Source organism: Lissotriton helveticus, chromosome 7 (assembly GCF_964261635.1).
Source record: "Lissotriton helveticus chromosome 7, aLisHel1.1, whole genome shotgun sequence".
Taxonomy (NCBI): Eukaryota; Metazoa; Chordata; class Amphibia; order Caudata; family Salamandridae; genus Lissotriton; species Lissotriton helveticus.
The window spans coordinates 1,696,760,933-1,696,785,404 of NC_136068.1; the positions used below are offsets into that span (position 1 = coordinate 1,696,760,933).

Consider the following 24,472-nt stretch of genomic DNA (forward strand, 5'->3'; position numbering starts at 1 on the left):
TTTCCATAACGCAGAGACAATTCTACTATGACCTCAAATTCTGTTATCTGTAATTAAATAGCATTCTTCAATCTTTGTGTCAACAACTACCATGAATCTACACTGCAGACAGCAGGGTTCACAACTTCAATTCAGCTTTCCTTCTACATTATAGACCGCATGGCATTTAACATTGTTTTCCTTATCACACATACAATTCTACTCAGTCCTCAGATTCTGTTATCTGTAACTAAATAGCATTCTTCAATCTCTCTGTCAACAACTACCTTCAATCTACACTGCAGACAACTGGGTTCACAACTTGCATTGACTGATCTTTCTGTCAACAACTACCTTCGATCTACACTGCAGACAGCAGGGTTCACAACTTCAATTCAGCTTTCCTTCTACATTAAGGACCGCATTACATTCAACACTGTTTTCCTTATCCCAGATACAATTCTACTCTGTCCTAAGATTCTGTTATCTGTAACCAAATAGCATTCTTCAATCTTTGTCTCAACAACTGCCTTCAATCTACATTGCAGACAGCAGGGTTCACAACTTCAATTCAGCTTTCCTTCTACATTAAAGACAGCATTGTATTCAGCATTGCTTTCCTTAAGCCAGAGACAAATCTACTGTGACCTCAGATTCTAATATCTGTGACTAAATGGCATTCATCGACCTTTGTGTCAACAACTGCCTTCAATCTACACTACGGACAGCCGAGTTCACAACTTGAATTCAACTTTCCTTCTACTTTAAGGACAGCATGGCATTTACCTTTGCTTTCCTTAAGGCACACACAATTATACTGTATCCTAAGATTCTATTATCTGTGACTAAATGGCGTTCATCGACCTTTTTGTCAACAATTGCCTTCAATCTACACTATGGACAGCTCAGTTCACAACTTCAATTGAGCTTTCCTTCTAAATTAAAGACAGCATTGTATTCGGCCTTGCTTTCCTTAAGCCAGAGACAAATCTACTGTGACCTCAGATTCTAATATCTGTGACTAAATGGCATTCATCGACCTTTGTGTCAACAACTGCCTTCTATCTACACTACGGACAGCTCAGTTCACAACTTCAAATGAGCTTTCCTTCTAAATTAAAGACAGCATTGTATTCAGCCTTGCTTTCCTTAAGCCAGAGACAATTCTACTGTGACCTTAAATTCTGTTATCTGCAACTAAATAGCATTCTTCAATCTTTGTGTCAACAACTGCCTTCAATCTACATTGCAGACAGCTCAGTTCACAACTTGAATTCAGCGTTCTTTCTACATTAAGGACAGCATAGTATTCAGCCTTGCTTTCCATAATGCAGAGACAATTCTACTATGACCTCAATTTCTGTTATCTGTAACTAAATAGCATTCTTCAATCTTTGTGTCAACAACTGCCTTGAATCTGCACTGCAGACAGCAGGGTTCACAACTTCAATTCAGCTTTCCTTCTACATTAAGAACAGCATGGCATTTAGCCTTGCTTTATTTAAGGCAGAGAGTGTTGTACTGTTTACTCAGATTCCATTATCTGTGACTAAATGGCATTCATCGACCTTTGTGTCAACAACCGCCTTCAATCTACAATACGGAAAGCTCAGTTCACAACTTGAATTGAGCTTTCCTTTTACATTAAGGGCAGCATTGTATTCAGCCTTGCTCTCCTTAAGCCAGAGACAAATATACTGTGACCTCAAATTCTGTTATCTGCAACTAAATAGCATTCTTCAATCTTTTTGTCAACAACTGCCTTTAATCTACATTGCAAACAGCTCACTACACAACTTGAATTCAGCGTTCCTTCTACATTAAGGAAAGCGTAGTATTCATCCCTGCTTTCCTTAAGGCAGAGACAATTCTACTATGACCTCAAATTCTGTTATCTGTAACTAAATAGCGTTCTTCAATCTTTGTCTCAACAACTGCCTTCAAGTTTACACTGCAGACACCAGGCTTCACAACTTCAATTCAGCTTTCCTTCTACATTAAGGACAGCTTGGCATTTAGCCTTGCTTTATTTAAGGCAGTGAGAATTGTACTGTGTCCTCAGATTCTAATATCTGTGACTAAATGGCATTCATCGACCTTTGTGTCAACAACTGCCTTCAATCTACATTGCAGACAGCTCACTTCACAACTTCAATTGAGCTTTCCTTCTACATTAAGGACAGCATTGTAACCAGCCTTGCTTTCCTTAAGGCAAAGACCATTCTACTGTGACCTCAAATTCTGTTATCTATAACTAAATAGCATTCTTCAATCTTTGTATCAATAACTGCCTTCAATCTACACACTGCAGACAGCAGGGTTCACAACTTCAATTCAGCTTTCCTTCTACATTAAAGACAGCATTGTATTTAGCCTTGCTTTCCTTAAGCCAGAGACAAATCTACTGTGACCTCAGATTCTAATATCTGTGACTAAATGGCATTCATCGACCTTTGTGTCAACAACTGCCTTCAATCTACACTACAGACAGCTCAGTTCACAACTTCAATTGAGCTTTACTTCTACATTAAAGACAGCATTGTATTCAGCCTTGCTTTCCTTAAGCCAGAGACAATTCTACTGTGACCTTAAATTCTGTTATCTGCAGCTAAATAGCATTCTTCAATCTTTGTGCCAACAACTGCCTTGAATCTACACTGCAGACAGCAGGGTTCACAACTTCAATTCAGATTTCCTTCTACATTAAAGACAGCATTGTATTTAGCCTTGCTTTCCTTAAGCCAGAGACAAATCTACTGTGACCTCAGATTCTAATATCTGTGACTAAATGGCATTCATCGACCTTTGTGTCAACAACTGCCTTCAATCTACACTACAGACAGCTCAGTTCACAACTTCAATTGAGCTTTACTTCTACATTAAAGACAGCATTGTATTCAGCCTTGCTTTCCTTAAGCCAGAGACAATTCTACTGTGACCTTAAATTCTGTTATCTGCAGCTAAATAGCATTCTTCAATCTTTGTGCCAACAACTGCCTTGAATCTACACTGCAGACAGCAGGGTTCACAACTTCAATTCAGATTTCCTTCTACATTAAGGACCGCATGACATTTAACATTGTTTTCCTTATCACACATGCAATTCTACTCAGTCCTCAGATTCTGTTATCTGTAACTAAATAGCATTCTTCACTCTTTGTCTCAACAACTGCTTTCAATCTACACTGCAGACAGCAGGGTTCACAACTTCAATTCAGCTTTCCTTCTACATTAAAGACAGCATTGTATTTAGCCTTGCTTTCCTTAAGCCAGAGACAAATCTACTGTGACCTCAGATTCTAATATCTGTGACTAAATGGCATTCATCGACCTTTGTGTCAACAACTGCCTTCAATCTACACTACAGACAGCTCAGTTCACAACTTCAATTGAGCTTTACTTCTACATTAAAGACAGCATTGTATTCAGCCTTGCTTTCCTTAAGCCAGAGACAATTCTACTGTGACCTTAAATTCTGTTATCTGCAGCTAAATAGCATTCTTCAATCTTTGTGCCAACAACTGCCTTGAATCTACACTGCAGACAGCAGGGTTCACAACTTCAATTCAGATTTCCTTCTACATTAAGGACCGCATGACATTTAACATTGTTTTCCTTATCACACATGCAATTCTACTCAGTCCTCAGATTCTGTTATCTGTAACTAAATACCATTCTTCAATCTCTGTCAACAACTACCTTCAATCTACACAGCAGACAACTGGGTTCACAACTTGCATTGACCGATCTTTCTGTCAACAACTACCTTCGATCTACACTGCAGACAGCAGGGTTCACAACTTCGATTCAGCTTTCCTTCTACATTAAGGACCGCATTACATTCAACACTGTTTTTCTTATCACAGATACAACTCTACTCATGCCTCAGATTCTGTTATCTGTAACTAAATAGCATTCTTCAATCTTTGTCTCAACAACTGCCTTCAATCTACATTGTAGACAGGTCAGTTCCCAACTTGAATTCAGCATTCCTTCTACATTAAGGACAGCATAGTATTCAGCATTGCTTTCCATAAGGCAGAGACAATTCTACTAGGACCTCAAATTCTGTTATCTGTAACTAAATAGCATTTTTCAATCAGTGTCTCAACAACTGCCTTCAATCTACACTGCAGACAGCAGGCTTCACAACTTCAATTCAGCTTTCCTTCTAAATTAAGGACCGCATTACAATCAACACTGTTTTTCTTATCACAGATACAATTCTACTCAGTCCTCAGATTCTGTTATCTGTAACTAAATAGCATTCTTCAATCTTTGTCTCAACAACTGCCTTCAATCTACATTGCAGACAGGTCAGTTCACAACTTGAATTCAGCATTCCTTCTACATTAAGGACAGCATAGTATTCAGCATTGCTTTCCATAAGGCAGAGACAATTCTACTAAGACCTCACATTCTGTTATCTGTAACTAAATAGCATTTTTCACTCTTTGTCTCAACAACTGCCTTCAATCTACACTGCAGACAGCAGGCTTCACAACTTCAATTCAGCTTTCCTTCTACATTAAGGACAGCATGACATTTAGCCTTGCTTTATTTCAGGCAGAGAGAATTGTACTGTGTCCTCAGATTCTATTATCTGTGACTAAATGGCATTCACCGACCTTTGTGTCAACAACTGCCTTCAATCTACACTACAGACAGCTCAGTTCACAACTTCAATTGAGCTGTCCTTCTACATTTAGGACAGCATTGTATTCAGCCTTGCTTTCCTTAAGCCAGAGACAAATACACTGTGACCTCAAAATCTGTTATCTGCTACTAAATAGCATTCTTCAATCTTTGTGTCAACAACTGCCTTCAATCTACATTGCAGACAGCTCACTTCACAACTTTAATTCAGCGTTCCTTCTACATTAAGGACAGCATAGTATTCAGCCTTACTTTCCTTAAGGAAGACACCATTTTACTGTGACCTCAAACTCAGTTATCTATAACTAAATAGCATTCTTCATTCTCTGACTTCAATCTACACTGCAGACAGCAGGCTTCATAACTTCAATTCAGCTTTCCTTCTACATTAAGGACAGCATTACATTCAATTTGGTTTTCTTTATGACAGATAAAATTCTACTCAGACTTCAAATTCTGTTATCTGTAACTAAATAGCATCCTTTAATATTTCTATCAACAACTACCTTCAATCTACACTGCAAACAACTGGATTCACAACTTTCATTGACCGATCTTTCTGTCAACAACTACCTTTGATCTACATTATGGACAGCCGAGTTCACAACTTGAATTCAACTTTCCTTCTACTTTAAGGACAGCATGGCATTTAGCTTTGCTTTCCTTAAGGAAGACTCAATTATACTGTATCCTAAGATTCTATTATCTGTGACTAAATGGCGTCCATCGAACATTTTGTCAACAACTGCCTTCAATCTACACTACGGACAACTCAGTTCACAACTTCAATTGAGCTTTCCTTCTACATTAAAGACAGCATTGCATTCAGTCTTGCTTTCCTTAAGCCAGAGACAAATCTACTGTGACCTTAAATTCTGTTATCTGCAACTAAATAGCATTCTTCAATCTTTGTGTCAACAACTGCCTTCAATCTACATTGCAGACAGCTCAGTTCACAACTTGAATTCAGCGTTCCTTCTACATTAAGGACAGCATAGTATTCAGCATTGCTTTCCATAAGGCAGAGACAATTCTACTAAGACCTCAAATTCTTTTATCTGTAATTAAATAGCATTCTTCAATCTTTGTGTCAACGACTGCCTGGAATCTACACTGCAGACAGCAGGGTTCACAACTTCAATTCAGCTTTCCTTCTACATTAAGGACTGCATGACATTTAATATTGTTTTTCTTATCACACATACAATTTTACTCAGTCCTCAGATTCTGTTATCTGTAACTAAATTGCATTTTTCAATCTCTCTGTCAACAACTACCTTCAATCTACACTGCAGACAACTGGGTTCACAACTTGCATTGACGGATCTTTCTGTCAACAACTACCTTCGATCTACACTGCAGACAGCAGGGTTCACAACTTCAATTCAGCTTTCCTTCTACATTAAGGACCGCATTACATTCAACACTGTTTTCCTTATCACAGATACAATTCTACTCTGTCCTCAGATTCTGTTATCTGTAACTAAATAGCATTCTTCACTCTTTGTCTCAACAACTGCCTTCAATCTACACTGCAGACAGCAGGCTCCACAACTTCAATTCAGCTTTCCTTCTACATTAAGGACCGCATTACATTCAACATGGTTTTCCTTATCACAGATACAATTCTACTCTGTCCTCAGATTCTGTTATCTGTAACTAAATAGCATTCTTCACTCTTTGTCTCAACAACTGCTTTCAATCTACACTGCAGACAGCAGGGTTCACAACTTCAATTCAGCTTTCCTTCTACATGAAAGACAGCATTGTATTCAGCCTTGCTTTCCTTAAGCCAGAGACAATTCTACTGTGACCTTAAATTCTGTTATCTGCAACTAGATAGCATTCTTCAATCTTTGTGTCAATAACTGCCTTGAATCTACACTACAGACAGCGGGGTTCACAACTTCAATTCAGCTTTCCTTCTACATTAAGGACCGCATAACATTTAACATTGTTTTCCTTATCACACATGCAATTCTACTCAGTCCTCAGATTCTGTTATCTGTAACTAAATATCATTCTTCAATCTCTGTCAACAACTACCTTCAATCTACACTGCAGACAACTAGGTTCACAACTTGCATTGACCGATCTTTCTGTCAACAACTACCTTCTTCGATCTACACTGCAGACAGCAGGGTTCACAACTTCGATTCAGCTTCCCTTCTACATTAAGGACCGCGTTACATTCAACACTGTTTTTCTTATCACAGATACAATTCTACTCTGTTCTCAGATTCTGTTATCTGCAACTAAATCGCATTCTTCAATCTTTGTCTCAACAACTGCCTTCAATCTACATTGCAGACAGCTCAGTTCACAAATTTAATTCAGCGTTCCTTCTACATTAAGGACAGCGTAGTATTCAGCCTTGCTTTCATTAAGGCAGAGACAATTCTACTATGACCTCAAATTCTGTTATCTGTAACTAAATAGCATTCTTCAATCTTTGTGTCAACTGCCTTGAATCTACACTGCAGACAGCAGGGTTCACAACTTCAATTCAGCTTTCCTTCTACATTAAGGACCGCATTACAATCAACACTGTTTTTCTTATCACAGATACAATTCTACTCAGTCCTCAGATTCTGTTATCTGTATCTAAATAGCATTCTTCAATCTTTGTCTCAATAACTGCCTTCAATCTACATTGCAGACAGGTCAGTTCACAATTTGAATTCAGCATTCCTTCTACATTAAGGACAGCATAGTATTCAGCATTGCTTTCCATAAGGCAGAGACAATTCTACTAAGACCTCAAATTCTGTTATCTGTAACTAAATAGCATTTTTCAATCTTTGTGTCAACAACTGCCTTCAATCTACACTACGGACAGCTCAGTTCACAACTTCAATTGAGCTTTCCTTCTACATTTAGGACAGCATTGTATTCAGCCTTGCTTTCCTTAAGCCAGAGACAAATACACTGTGACCTCAAAATCTGTTATCTGCTACTAAATAGCATTCTTCAATCTTTGTGTCAACAACTGCCTTCAATCTACATTGCAGACAGCTCACTTCACAACTTTAATTCAGCGTTCCTTCTACATTAAGGACAGCATAGTATTCAGCCTTGCTTTCCTTAAGGAAGAGACCATTTTACTGTGACCTCAAATTCTGTTATCTAGAACTAAATAGCATTCTTCATATTTTGTGCCAACAACTGCCTTCAATCTACACTGCAGACAGCAGGCTTCATAACTTCAATTCAGCTTTTCTTCTACATTAAGGACAGCATTACATTCAACATGGTTTTCTTTATGACAGATAAAATTCTACTCAGACTTCAAATTCTGTTATCTGTAACTAAATAGCTTCCTTTAATATTTCTATCAACAACTACCTTCAATCTACACTGCAAACAACTGGATTCACAACTTTCATTGACCGATCTTTCTGTCAACAACTAGCTTTGATCTACACTATGGACAGCCGAGTTCACAACATGAATTCAACTTTCCTTCTACTTTAAGGACAGCATGGCATTTAGCTTTGCTTTCCTTAAGGCAGACTCAATTATACTGTATCCTAAGATTCTATTATCTGTGACTAAATGGCGTTCATCGACCTTTGTGTCGACAACTGCCTTCAATCTACACTACGGACAACTCAGTTCACAACTTCAATTGAGCTTTCCTTCTACATTAAGGACAGCATAGTATTCAGCCTTGCTTTCCATAAGGCAGAGACAATTCTACTATGACCTCAGATTCTGTTATCTGTAACTAGATAGCATTCTTCAATCTCTCTGTCAACAACTACCTTCAATCTACACTGCAGACAACTGGCTTCATAACTTGCATTGACCGATCTTTCTGTCAACAACTACCTTCGGTCTACACTGCAGACAGCAGGGTTCACATCTTCAATTCAGCTTTCCTTCTACATTAAGGACTGCATTACATTCAACACTGTTTTCCTTATCACAGATACAATTCTACTCTGTCCTCAGATTCTGATATCTGTAACTAAATAGCATTCTTCACTCTTTGTCTCAACAACTGCCTTCAATCTACACTGCAGACAGCAGGCTTCACAACTTCAATTCAGCTTTCCTTCTACATTAAGGACCGCATTACATTCAACATGGTTTTCCTTATCACAGATACAATTCTACTCTGTCCTCAGATTCTGTTATCTGTAACTAAATAGCATTCTTCACTCTTTGTCTCAACAACTGCTTTCAATCTACACTGCAGACAGCAGGGTTCACAACTTCAATGCAGCTTTCCTTCTACATTAAAGACAGCATTGTATTCAGCCTTGCTTTCCTTAAGCCAGAGACAAATCTACTGTGACCTCAGATTCTAATATCTGTGACTAAATGGCATTCATCGACCTTTGTGTCAACAACTGCCTTCAATCTACACTACGGACAGCTCAGTTCACAACTTCAATTGAGCTTTCCTTCTACATTAAAGACAGCATTGTATTCAGCCTTGCTTTCCTTAAGCCAGAGACAATTCTACTGTGACCTTAAATTCTGTTATCTGCAACTAAATAGCATTCTTCAATCTTTGTGTCAACAACTGCCTTGAATCTACACTGCAGACAGCAGGGTTCACAACTTCAATTCAGCTTTCCTTCTACATTAAGGAACGCATGACATTTAACATTGTTTTCCTTATCACACATGCAATTCTACTCAGTCCTCAGATTCTGTTATCTGTAACTAAATATCATTCTTCAATCTCTGTCAACAACTACCTTCAATCTACACTGCAGACAACTGGGTTCACAACTTGCATTGACCGATCTTTCTGTCAACAACTACCTTCGATCTACACTGCAGACAGCAGGGTTCAAAACTTCGATTCAGCTTTCCTTCTACATTAAGGACCGCATTACATTCAACACTGTTTTTCTTATCACAGATACAATTCTACTCTGTTCTCAGATTCTGTTATCTGTAACTAAATCGCATTCTTCAATCTTTGTCTCAACAACTGCCTTCAATCTACATTGCAGACAGCTCAGTTCACAAATTTAATTCAGGGTTCCTTCTACATTAAGGACAGCGTAGTATTCAGCCTTGCTTTCCTTAAGGCAGAGACAATTCTACTATGACCTCAAATTCTGTTATCTGTAACTAAATAGCAATCTTCAATCTTTGTGTCAACAACTGCCTTGAATCTACACTGCAGACAGCAGGGTCCACAACTTCAATTCAGCTTTCCTTCTACATTAAGGACCGCATTATAATCTACACTGTTTTTCTTATCACAGATACAATTCTACTCAGTCCTCAGATTCTGTTATCTGTAACTAAATAGCATTCTTCAATCTTTGTCTCAACAACTGCCTTCAATCTACATTGCAGACAGGTCAGTTCACAACTTGAATTCAGCATTCCTTCTACATTAAGGACAGCATAGTATTCAGCATTGCTTTCCATAGGGCAGAGACAATTCTACTAAGACCTCAAATTCTGTTATCTGTAACTAAATAGCATTTTTCAATCTTTGTCTCAACAACTGCCTTCAATCTACACTGCAGACAGCAGGCTTCACAACTTCAATTCAGCTTTCCTTCTACATTAAGGACAGCATGCAATTTAGCCTTGCTTTATTTCAGGCAGAGAGAATTGTAATGTGTCCTCAGATTCTATTATCTGTGACTAAATGGCATTCACCGACCTTTGTGTGAACAACTGCCTTCAATCTACACTACGGAGAGCTCAGTTCACAACTTCAATTGAGCTTTCCTTCTACATTTAGGACAGCATTGCATTCAGCCTTGCTTTCCTTAAGCCAGAGACAAATACACTGTGACCTCAAAATCTGTTATCTGCTACTAAATAGCATTCTTCAATCTTTGTGTCAACAACTGCCTTCAATTTACATTGCAGACAGCTCACTTCACAACTTTAATTCAGCGTTCCTTCTACATTAAGGACAGCATAGTATTCAGCCTTGCTTTCCTTAAGGAAGAGACCATTTTACTGTGACCTCAAATTCTGTTATTTATAACTAAATAGCATTCTTTATTCTTTGTGCCAACAACTACCTTCAATCTACACTGCAGACAGCAGGGTTCATAACTTCAATTCAGCTTTCCTTTTACATTAAGGACAGCATTACATTCAACATGGCTTTCTTTATGACAGAAAAAATTCTACTCAGACTTCAAATTCTGTTATCTGTAACTAAATAGCATCCTTTAATCTTTCTATCAACAACTACCTTCAATCTACACTGCAAACAACTGGATTCACAACTTTCATTGACCGATCTTTCTGTCAACAACTACCTTTGATCTACACTATGGACAGCCGAGTTCACAACATGAATTCAACTTTCCTTCTACTTTAAGGACAGCATGGCATTTAGTTTTGCTTTCCTTAAGGCAGACTCAATTATACTGTATCCTAAGATTCTATTATCTGTGACTAAATGGCGTTCATCAACCTTTTTGTCAACAACTGCCTTCAATGTACACTACGGACAACTCAGTTCACAACTTCAATTGAACTTTCCTTCTACATTAAAGACAGCATTGTATTCAGTCTTGCTTTCCTTAAGCCAGAGACAAATCTACTGTGACCTTAAATTCTGTTATCTGCAACTAAATAGCATTCTTCAATCTTTGTGTCAACTGCCTTAGATCTACATTGCAGACAGCTCAGTTCACAACTTCTATTCACATTTCCTTCTACATTAAGGACAGCATAGTATTCAGCCTTGCTTTCCATAAGGCAGAGACAATTCTACTATGACCCCAAATTCTGTTATCTGTAACTAAATAGCATTCTTCAATCTCTCTGTCAACAACTATCTTCAATCTACACTGCAGACAACTGGGTTCACAACTTGCATTGACCGATCTTTCTGTCAACAACTACCTTCGATCTACACTGCAGACAGCAGGGTTCACAACTTCAATTCAGCTTTCCTTCTACATTAAGGACCGCATTACATTCAACACTGTTTTCCTTATCACAGACACAATTCTACTCTGTCCTCAGATTCTGTTATCTGTAACTAAATAGCATTATTCACTCTTTGTCTCAACAACTGCCTTCAATCTACACTGCAGACAGCAGGCTTCACAACTTCAATTCAGCTTTCCTTCTACATTAAGGACCACATTACATTCAACATGGTTTTCTTTATGACAGATACAATTTTACTCTGTCCTCAGATTCTGTTATCTGTAACCAAATAGCATTCTTCAATCTTTATCTCAACAACTGCCTTAAATCTACATTGCAGACATCAGGGTTCACAACATGGAAGGAACGTGGCTTCTGCGCCACGGAACGTCACAAAAAGTGATGTTCCAGAGGCGCAAGGAGTCTCAGAAATAAGGCCCATAGTCCTTAAAATGTCACTCATAATTGCGCTTAAATTATGAAAATGTCACACATAGCAATCTGAAACCTTGGTAGCTATGCTAATTCATCATTGTGCATGGCCTGACAATGCAAGTTCAAGGAAAGAACAGTGGTTTAATTAATTATGTTCCCTGCTATGTTCATTTCAGGTCCTTTCACTCTATTCTTCCTCAAGAACCGTCTGACACCCTGTCTCAATTCCAATTCACAGGACTCCTGCTTGGGACTTCATAAGCCTTGAAAACAAAGGAGAATTCAGATCTGACCTGCATGTGTGGCTGTCTTCTCCAGGTGTTGGCTCAGGGCACAGTACTTGCCCAGATGTGTATCCTTTCGCACAACCTACAAGTGAGGCCCATGTACTGCAGATGCCAGGGGCCAAGACTCACAGTGCAGTGCAGCAAGTCACTTTTCTGTATTGCACTGCACTGCGTAACAGGGAAAGGGCAGGAGTGTGCTGTATTCAAGACAATACAATGCTTTCCTGCCTTTTCACCTGCTCTGTCGCTTTTTTGGCTGCCTAGCGCCAACACAAGGACCATGGTGCAAGGGTGCCTCTGTTGCATGTAGGTTTATTTTTCTGAAGGAAGGGGGCACCTTCCTGCCGAAAAAAATGCAGCACACATAAAAAGTAAAAAAAACTAGGAGAAATAAAGATATTTCCCCTTGTTATGCCCCGCCTGGAAGTGTAGTGTTTTTGCACATTCCCAGGTCTACCACTTCTGGTAAATCTCGGAACGCTCACACAACACCCTTGGAAAGGCCTCCCTGCAGCAGAGTAACTCGGCGTTTTGAGCTGAGTTGCATTACTCGAGATTTATGAAGCCACTCAGGGCCACGCAAGGTGACCTAGCATGTCTTCATGAATCTCATTATTAAGCTATTAAGCTGCATTGCTCTTGCACCACGGGGTGCAAGAGCAATGCCAAAAAGCTCATAAATATATCTCTAGCGGTCTTCCACCCCACGCAAGCCATAAAACTCGAGACTGCTGCAAGTGAAGCACATACTGAAAGTTTACAGCAGCCAGTGCACATCCAGTCCTCTCCTCAGATGGCACCGGTGTGCTCCAAGGATGTGTGTGTTAATGTCTGTGCCTTAGGGAGATGCCTGTTTGTGACTCACAGAAGAAACTAAGAGCATGGAGTGGTGAGCCCCGAGAGTAGACCATATGTTGACGGACTGGCTTCCGTCTTGGTGTCAGGGGCTCCAGGAGTACAAAATCTTTCCCTGATTTACAAAAAAAATTCTAACCTTTGTACGAGACACCGAGAGTAAAATTCAAAGGAATTGAATTCTGCTTCTCGCACTCTCCTTTCTTTTGCACAAGTCTGGGACGGGTCAGAGTGACTTACCAGTCCGTAGCACAAAACTCTAGGCAGAGGCATTTTTAAGGCATGGGCAAAGTGGGCTCTGGCCCAGAGCCACAGCCTTTCAGGGGGCCTTCTGATAAAGCCAGCTCTGTTCTACAGAGAGTCGTGCCCTGATGATCTTGAATAATTCTTAAACAGATTGTTTTAAAAACAGCTTTCCTCTTATTTATTTTTAATGTGGGTGATGATTGAGAGTATTACAGGCATTTTGCCGATAAATGTGTTTGTTTTAAGCCACATCCATAAAAAGATTTCTTTGAAGTCAAAACAGGACCTCATATATGAGAAATGGGAGGGTTTCACAGAGATTATTTGCAGTAATGTTAGTGAGCTGCTACCCTTTCACAATATTGTCAATATACCTAAATATTAGATATGAACACATTGTGCGGTTCAGTCGCTACATGGTTCTCTGCCCAGTTTTAGATCAAAGCTGAATGCATTGTGTTTTTTTCTTTGAGGCCTTGAGATGCTAAATAAGCACATTTTATTAAATACATCTGGGCTATCCATGTTTCATACGAATTAGTGGTAGTACTGTTTGGGGAGGGTGTAATTTTAATGCAGAAGCTAAACTGAAAATCAGATCACCCACCCTTGATCAGTTCACCAAGATCATTTGCTCCATGGCGCTAAAAGTCTTCCTCAATTGGCATTCATTCTTTATTTCATCCACCCATTCCCCACCATCCGGCAGCCCGGTCTCCAGTCTCCATCTATCCAATGATTGGACAAAGTTCTACAAGGAAATATGAAGAAAAAATTGCAGCATATTTGCAATTTTTTTCCAAAATTTGGTTTGGGGAGGACCCCCCCCCCCAAAATAATATGTAAATATTAGGTTGAAGATATACAGCGGTGGCCAGGGCACTCAGCCCTAGGAATGGTAAAGACACTTAGTCATTCAATTACATACACGATCAATATAATAGCTACCGCGATATTGATCTTTGCATTCATGGTTTTGCCGTGAATCTATAACGCTAATCATCAAACTATTAGAGTGGCATGACGTGTAATGTAATTGTAAGACACCGCTGTATCACCCCACCAATAATTAAACATACAAACATGGCCATTTGATAAAGTTTCATTGAAAGCATACATACACGTACTACATGGCCTATGATGTACCGTAACAACTAATGGTTGCAGTAGTATAAATAGAGAAATTGAAAAGGGACAAATGTATAAAACTGCCGTGAACAGGAACTACGGTTCGAAACGCGTAGGTGATCACAGTCCGAAATAAATCATCTTTGAAACTACCAAGGAGTGCTACGATCTTTGTATGTGTGGAATAAAAGTGAGACACTGTCCTGGTCTCAACGTAGGCACCGACTAAATTGAGCTCTCTCTGCTACAGGACAATTGTTGTAAAAGTATCGAACGGACAGAGGGGAGCCCGACACGCAACCCGTGAACCCGAGACTACCGACTCTTTGAAAATTTGGGGAGACGTACTGCAAGCCATAGAAGACATCAACCATGAAAGTAATCACACATCGTAAAGCCAAGCAATGGGTAATGGAGAAGACGAAACGACACACCACCCCGCGAAGCCCTGGTAGAGCGCCGACGTGCTGAGTCGGAGGACGCGGACATGATCGGGAGTCTCCCAGGTAAGGGTTTGCTTGCGGGTGTATGTTGAGCGTGCCGTAGTAAGGGGAGAGACGCTAATCATCTGTCACTGTGAAGCCGCGCCAATCTGGAAATAAAACGGCTTTCCAGCAGAAACCTCTCTTGGTAGCATCATACAGACTGTGAATTGGGGTAAATCGAATAATTGCCCTTTCCAAGTTTAAGAACCCTCGCTGTTGCGAATTTGGTCCCGTAAAAAGAATATTGAACAGTAAATAATCGGTAACAGCACCAAGTATAGGGGCTAGTACAGAGTCTCTAAGATAAATACTAAACACTCACTAACAATGGAAGAAAGAACAGCAAGAAGAATGACGAAAGCTGAAAGCATGTTCCAAAGGGGCACGGGAACTACCAAGCATGTGGATGAAACTGGAAAGACAACACAACCTAGAGTGACCACTACCAAACAGTTATTTATGCAATTAGAAAAACGTATGCGCAAAGAAATTTCCCGGGGATGGGAAATAATTACTCTTGAGAAATATGTGGAGTGCAACATGGTGCAGGGAGGATTGAGCATATTCACGCTTCCAAATCACCCGGACACCAAGCCTGACATGCTTGAGGAATGGGGCAAGAACAGTATGGATTGTTCGTGGAACATAATGTTAATAATCATAAAATATGCTAGAAAGGAAGTAGAGGAATTACATCAGAAAATAGCTGAAATTGAAAGCCAAATAGCTGCAACTAAAGAAGATAGCGGCACAATGAAAAAATTAAGGTCAGATATGTAACGCAATTTAGACAAGCACGACGGTGAAGTACAAAACAGGAAGCAACGAAAATTCCGCAGGGATGAGGATGACTATCAGTTCGATACAATCCTAACATTTGCAAAAAGATTCGAAGTTTTCATGCAACAATGGAAATCAAACATTGAACTTACCACTGGCCCTTTTTTAGACGAGATGAAGCTTCTTTATCAGGAGCAGCAAACACCCCGGGGCAAAACAAGATGTCGAGGTGCAGGTCGAACAAAGAGCGAGAGGGAGGGGATTCTTTCCCTCAAGAGACCAAGACGAAAAACAAGAAGAGGCAAGCGACAGAAGCGGCAGATACAATCTGAGAACTCGCACAGTGGTAAGGAAATGAATGCCACCAATCAAAAGACCCCTGACCTAGTCATCAACTTATCGAGATACACGTTGACAGGAGTTGAGAAGAATCTCCTCAATAAAGGACTATCATTTTGCCCGGATATACATCAGGATCTTATTGACACCAAAATAGATCTCTACAAGTATATAAGAAAACTGAAACTTAAAAGATTCTTCACTAAATTTCCAACAAATATATCAACTATCCAAAGCCCAAACATACCAACAGAAGACCCAGATGTATACAAGATAGCAGAAATACCACAACTTCGAACAGCATATGAATTGCAAACGAATCAACAGACTCTCAGATCTCAAACACACAAGTTTTGGAAGAGATGGGAATAGAAACAAGCAAACAAATAACTACAGGATCTAAAAAGAAATCAAAATTCTGCCCTGCCTTACATCCTGGCAATAAAATTGACATATTTTATGACCTAGTGATTGGATATCTTGACAAAATGCAAAATAATGGAAACCAAAAACAACGGGAGAATCTAAGTAAAAAAGAACGTATGGCAATACAATCCCTCAAGAATAACAACACCATCGAGATAAAACCTGCCGATAAAGGCGGTATTATAGTTGTCCTGGAAAAAAGCGACTATATAGAGGAAGCCATGCATCAATTAAGTGGCGAAAACAACTATAAAGTTTTACAAAAGAATCCCATTCAAGATCTTATAATGGACTTGAGAAATAAATTAGATCTGAGGCAGAGGAAGGGATTACTAACGGAGGATGAGAAAAAATTCTTAATGGTGGACAATCCCATTACTCCCACCATTTATTTTCTCCCAAAAGTCCACAAAACACTGAACAAACCACCTGGACGCCCCATCATATCCAGCTGTGGGAGCCTCTACGAAAACATCTAAATCTATGTAGATCACTTTCTAGCTCCAATCGTACCAACGCTCAGTTCATATATAAAGGATACTGGCTATTTTCTGCGCATACTCCTGAACACCGAGTGGCAACCCACATATCTTCTAGTATCAATTGATGTAACATCACTATATACTTCCATCAACCATGATATAGGTATTTAGGCGATCCAATATTTCCTTCAACAATGACCTATAAATAAATTGGAACATTCAAAGATGCTAACTAAAATGATAACGTTGTGCTTATATAACAATATTTTTCTGTTCAACAAGAAGATCTATGCACAGTGTTGTGGAACAGCGATGGGAGTTTCCTTCTCTCCAAGCTATGCTACCTTCATGATGGGGTGGTGGGAGAGGAGCATAGCTTGGAGAGAAGAAAACGACCAGCACATGGCCAACGTAGCATTATGGCTGCGTTTTATTGACGACCTATTCCTATTATGGAAGGGAACAGAATTAAAATTTCAAACTTTCTTCGCGATACTGAACACCAATGATGTGGGCCTGAAATTTACATGCACATAAGTGCCAAGGAAATAGAATTTCTAGACACTAAGGTCTATGTCAAGGACAATAGAATACAAACTACTGTCCATAAGAAGAAAACTGCGACATATAGTCTGCTGCATGGTCTAAGCTTTCATCCTGGGAAACTCAAAAAAAGTATACCTTATGGTGAACTATTAAGGATGAAAAGAAATTGCTCAAAAAACTCAGAAATGGAGAAGAAGTTTGCAGGAACTAAAATACAGTTTATACAACGTGGATATAAGCAAACAGACATAAACAGAGGTGAGGTGAAAGCAAGGAAGAAAACAAGAGCAGAAACTACTCACCAAGGAAGAGAGAGCAAACCATGAACAAACTGAAGGAGAAACTGAAGAGATCAGAAATCGGAATGGGAACAAAGCATCAGAGAATGAACAGCCACGCATGGTAATGACTTTCAGCAAAGAAAGTTATAAAATTCAAAAAATATTGATGAAATATTGGCGTGTCCTGCAAAAAGATCCTGACATTGGGAATCACATAGGTGAACGTCCTCTAACATCGTATCGAAGAGCACCAAATATCTCTGATCATCTTTTGCGGAGTCATTTTGAAATAAAGAAATCTCAATCTTGGCTACAAATTAGAACCAAAGGTTTCATGAAATGTATAATGTGTAAGGCCTGCAAAACAGGCAAAATTATGAAAAATCTTAAAGACCCAGTTGGAAAGAACTTTGAAATCAGGGACAGTATTACCTGTGAGTCTTCATTTGTGGTCTATATGTTTCAGTGTTGCTGTGGCAAACAATACATCGGAAGCACGGTGTGTCATCTTAAAAAACGGATATTGGAGCATGTTCGTGCAATCCAGAATGGTGACCACACATATGCAATGGCCAAACACATCACATCTCATCCAGCAAAATCATGGTTAGATGTCAAATACTTTGGCCTAGCAATGATCCCACAAAATGAACGAGGAGGCAACAGAGTGCAAAAACTGAGAAGATTGGAATCTAAGCTCATAATGAGATTCAGAACAAAACAACCACTGGGCTTGAATGGGGACGAGGAGATGTACATTTATCTATAGGGTATAGACTGGTGATGTTGCCTGGTGGTCCATCTCTCCATAAAACCATGCTCATATAGAGAGATGAAAGCAAGAAGAAACGGACAAAACTAATCAAATGAAAAGATGCAGGACATCCGATCTCGAAGAATATAATATTGAGACTTCCATTGTATAGATGTGTTTACACTACACAATATAGATTATGCAATAGAGTATATAGTGTATGCAAGAGAAACACGATCAAGGGCCATATCATGCATTATAGAAAATATGTAAATATTAGGTGAAAGATATACAGTGGTGGCCAGGGCACTCATCCCTAGGAATGGTAAAGACACTTAGTCATTCAATAACATACACGATCAATATAATAGCTACCGCGATATTGATCTTTACATTCGTGGTTTTACCGTGAATCTATAATGCTAATCATCAAACTATTAGAGTGGCATGAGGTGAAATGTAATTGTAAGACACCGCTGAATCACCCCACCAATAATAAAACATACAAACATGGCAGTTTGATAAAGTTTCATTGAAAGCATACATACACGTACTACATGGCCCATGATGCACCGTAACAGCTAATGGTTGCAGTAGTATAAATGGAGAAATTGAAAAGGGACAAATGTATAACACTGCCGTGAACAGGAACTACGGTTCAAAATGCGTAGGTGATCACAGTCCGCAAACAAATCATCTTTGAAACTACCAAGGAGTGCTACGATCTTTTTTTGTGTGGAATAAAAGTGAGACACTGCCCTGGTCTCAACGTAGGCACCGACTAAATTGAGCTCCCTCTGCTACAGGACAATTGATGTAAAAAAATAAATATATATATATATTTATATATATATATATTTTTTTTTTTTAACCAAAAATTGTACGCCGCACTCAGGACCTGTTAAATATACTTGTTTATTTAGCAAACTCCAAAGCAATCCAGTCTGTCACACCGACGCGTTTCGGGTTCGCGCCCTTTCTCACTGGGGGCGGCACTACTTTCGTTTCTGCTTAAAAGGCTTTGCATCACATGCTACGTCCCTTTGACTTCTGGGCCTTGTAGTCAGTACATTTTTACTTAAAGCAGAATGACACCTTTTGCGACAGTTATGTATATATATTCAAGGTTGAATTTGCTTACACATTATTTAAACCAATGGCACTCACTTCTTATTTTGTATGCACATAAATTGTATGTACAGTACCTAGTTACAGTTAATGCGTGAGTTTCTTTGAGTGCAATTGATTAGCTTGCTTATTCACCACATTTCTTTGTGTAAGATATTATCTTTAGGGTATAGTACCCCTAATTTCTTCCCTTATATACACTCTCGTGTGGCCATCTTCCTTTCCGGGCCAAATCTGACCCCCACATAGTCATTACGTACTTCAATCATCATTATAGTTCGTTGTATGAAAGAATTCATTCCCATCTTGATCTGAGTTCTTATTTTACTGTCATTTTTGTTTGTCGGTTAAGTTACGGGATCTTCATCACAGATGTACAAAAAGTTCCTCATCGAGGTTCATCCCCCTCGGGATTTTGGTTTTCATCTGGATTATGTACTTCGATTCAAGTTGTCTCAGTTTTAGTTTACGATCACCCAGTCTTTCATTTTCTCTGATGTTATCAATTCCGAAAAAGCACATTTTCTTCCAATCTCCTCCTTGGCATTCAAGTAAGTGTTTTGCTGTAGCGTACGCCATATCTCTATTCTTTACAGCTCTGATATGTTCTAGTATTCTCTTTTTGAGGGTGCAAATTGTACTTCCTATGTACATCTGATTACAATCGCATTGGATGGCATACACAACATATTGAGTGGTACACGTTATTTTTGTTTTTATCTCAATTAGCCTTCCCTCTGGATCTCTAAAGGATTTCTTGTTTTTTCCTATTTTGCAGGCCTTACATTTCCCACATTTATTAAAGCCAATCTTTTGTTCTTCTAGCCAGTTGGTGGATATTTCACTCGGAGTAGACAGCAATTGTGCAGGTCCGATCGGATGTGCTTCGCTTCTGGCGCAACTGAGGGAGGAGCTGTATTAGCTTTTGTGTCTGTTGCGCAGCTATTTATCTTCCAGTCACGCTTGCGACTATATAATTTTCAGTTTAAAGCAGAGTTTAAAAGTACAATTCTTCCATGCAGCTGCTCACATCTTATAGACAGGTACATTTAAAGTCCATTGCTTAGAATGTTGAGTTTTGAAAACAAAACAACCACAGGCTACATCTGTGTGTGGGTGGGAGCCACTCAGCGCGTTTCACCTTCCAAAACCGTACACTTATCATGCTATCGGCTCTTCCATTTCTGGTGCTTCGCAGCAGCTGTAAGAAATTCTTCCTAAAGTTTTTTGTTGCTCAAATAGGTGTAATTTCTAATATTTATATATTTCCCTGACCTTCATTGCTTGATTTTGCTTGCGAGAATGTGTCACACTTAGGGCCTCATTTATGAGGTTTTGCCTTAGGGCAGGGCAGCAGGCTTTTCTGCTGCGCTGCCCTACGGCAAAAGAAAAGGGCAGGAATGCACTGTATCTACAAGATACGGCGCATTCCTGTCCTTTTCCCCAGTGCTGGCACAATGGGCTGCTGTGGGCCAACGCAGACACCTTGGCACCATGGTGCAAGTGTGCCTGCATTGCGGGAATGATTATTTTTGTATAGGTAGGGAAACCTTTCTGTAGAAAAATAATCAAAAGAGGCTTTTTCCTCTTTCTATGTGTGCTTCAGAATGCAATGCAGCACACATAGAAAAAAGAAAAACGTGGAGAAGTAAAGATACTTCTAGTACCTCCCTTATGCCTCCCCTGGGAAGGCATAAGCTTTTTGCGCTGTCTCCGATTTACGATGTTTTGTAAATCTGGGGGCTGTGTCAAATGGCCATGGATGTTGCTGGGAATGCCCCTAGCAACACCCATTTCACGCCCCTTTAACGCAGAACACTGCGTTAAAGGGACTGATATTTATCAGACTGCATTACACCAAAAAAGGTGGCTTAGTGCAGCATGATAAATATCATGCAGGCTTCCACTCCACGGAACGTCACAAAAAGTGACGTTCCAGAGGCGCAAGGAGTCTCATAAATGAGGCCCATAGTCCTTGAAATGTCACTCATAATTGCGCTTAAATTATGAAAATGTCACACATAGCAATCTGAAACCTTGGCAGCTATGCTAATTCATCATTGTGCATGGCCGGACAATGCAAGTTCAAGGAAAGAACAGTGGTTTAATTAATTATGGTCCCTGCTATGTTCATTTCAGGTCCTTTTACTCTATTCTTCCTCAAGAACCGTCTGACACGCTGTCTCATTTCCATTTCACAGGACTCCTGCTTGGGACTTCATAAGCCTTGAAAACAAAGGAGAATTCAGATCTGACCTGCATGTGTGGCTGTCTTCTCCAGGTGTTGGCTCATGGCACAGTACTTGCCCAGATGTGTATCCTTTCGCACAACCTACAAGTGAGGCCCATGTACTACAGATGCCAGGGGCCAAGACTCACAGTGCAGTGCAGCAAGTCACTTTTCTGTATTGCACTGCACTGCGTAACAGGGAAAGGGCAGGAGTGTGCTGTATTCAAGACAATACAATGCTTTCCTGCCTTTTCACCTGCTCTGTCGCTTTTTTGGCTGCCTAGCGCCAACACAAGGACCATGGTGCAAGGGTCCCTCTGTTGCATGTAGGTTTATTTTTCTGAAGGAAGGGGGCACCTTCCTGCCGAAAAAAAAAATCCCTGAGGCATTTTCCTCTTTCTATGTGTGCTGCAAAATGCAGCACACATAAAAAGTAGAAAAAACTAGGAGAAATAAAGATATTTCCCCTTGTTATGCCCCGCCTGGAAGTGTAGTGTTTTTGCACATTCCCAGGTCTACCACTTCTGGTAAATCTCGGAACGCCCACACAACACCCTTGGAAAGGCCTCCCTGCAGCAGAGTAATGCAACTCGGCGTTTTGAGCTGCGTTGCATTACTCGAGATTTATGAAGCCACTCAGGGCCACGCAAGGTGGCCTAGCATGACTTCATGAATCTCATTATTAAGCTATTAAGCTGCGTTGCTCTTGCACCACGGGGTGCAAGAGCAATGCCAAAAAGCTCATAAATATATCCCTAGCGGTCTTCCACCCCACGCAAGCCATAAAACTCGAGACTGCGGGAAGTGAAGCACATACTGAAAGTTTACAGCTGCCAGTGCACATCCAGTCCCCTGCTCAGATGGCACCGGTGTGCTTCAAGGATGTGTGTGTCAATGTCTGTGCCTTAGGGAGATGCCTGTTTGTGACTTACAGAAGAAGCTAAGAGCATGGGGCCTCATTTATGAAAAGTGACGCAACGCTGCGTGAAAACAGCAAAGCGTCACTTTTCACTGCGCTCTCCATGCGACACTAATGATGCATCATATTTACAGTATGACGCATCATGTCGCAAGGAGTTACAGATACGGCAGTATTTCTGACGTATCTGTAGGCGCAAAAGTGACGCATTGCTGGAGTTTGTCACAAAAGTGACGCAACTTCAGCAATGTGTACTTTCACATGGGGCGTGGGGATGCACCAGCGGCGTAAAAGTGACACAAGGGCTCATAAATGAGCCCCCAGGAGTGGTGAGCCCCGAGAGTAGACCATATGTTGACGGACTGGCTTCAGTCTTGGTGTCAGGGGCTCCAGGAGTACAAAATCTTTTCCTGATTTACAAAAAAAATAATTCTATCCTTTGTATGAGACACCGAGAGTAAAAATCAAAGGAATTGAATTCTGCTTCTCGCACTCTCTCTTCGTTTGCACAAGTCTGGGACGGGTCAGAGTGACTTACCAGACCGTAGCACGAAACTCTAGGCAGAGGCGTTTTAAGGCATGGGCAAAGTGGGCTCTGGCCCAGAGCCACAGCCTTTCAGGGGGCCCCCTGATATAGCCAGCTCTGTTCTGCAGAGAGTCGTTCCCTGATGATCTTGAATAATTCTTAAACAGATTGTTTTAAAAACAGCTTTCCCTTCATTTATTTTTAATGTGGGTGATGATTGAGAGTATTACAGGCATTTTGCCGATAAATGTGTTTGTTTTATGCCACATCCATAAAAAAGTTTCTTTTAGATCAAAACAGGACCTCATATATGAGAAATGGGAGGGTTTCACAGAGATTATTTGCAGTAATATTAGTGAGCTGCTACCCTTTCACAATATTGTCACAATACTTAAATATTAGATATGAACACATTGTGCGGTTCAGTCGCTACATGGTTCTCTGCCCAGTTTTAGATCAAAGCTGAATGCATTGTGTTTATTTCTTTGAGGCCTTGAGATGCTAAATAAGCACATTTTATTAAATACATCTGGGCTATCCATGTTTCATAAGAATTAGTGGTAGTAGTGTTATGTTATGTTATGTTATGTTAAATTTTATTTCTATAGCGCACGGCTACTCAAAAAGAGTGTCCCGGCGCTTTGTTTGGGCAGCTCAGTGAAAAAAAGAACATAACACCATAAAAAACAGACACAAACAGGAGACACCCTAAAGGTTAAAAAGCCAGGGAGTGTTTGGGAGGGTGTAATTTTAATGCAGAAGCTAAACTGAAAATCAGATCACCCACCCTTGATCAGTGCACCACGATCATTTGCTCCATGGCGCTAAAAGTTTTTATCAATTGGCATTCATTCTTTAGTTCATCCACCCATTCCCCACCATCCGGCAGCCCTGTCTCCAGTCTCCATCTATCCAATGATTGGACAATGTTCCACAAGGAAATATGAAGAACAAATCGCACCATATTTGCAAATTTTTTCAAAAATTTGGTTTGGGGAGGACCCCCCCCCCCCAAAAAAAACTTTTTACAAAGGTCAGGTTTGCTCGCTGCACTCACTGCATGCAATATGGCGCTGTCTAAAAAAAATTGTCAGGGCTGCTTTTTGTTCCAAGTCCA

At 40.0% G+C, this 24,472-nt stretch overlaps 1 protein-coding gene across 1 annotated transcript in view; it reads right to left on the reverse strand.

Moving 5' to 3' along the window:
- Positions 1 to 24,472, reverse strand: part of LOC144769643 (IgGFc-binding protein-like) — a 388,460-nt gene that overhangs the window by 259,293 nt on the left and 104,695 nt on the right. The gene's annotated exons all lie outside the window — the stretch shown is intronic.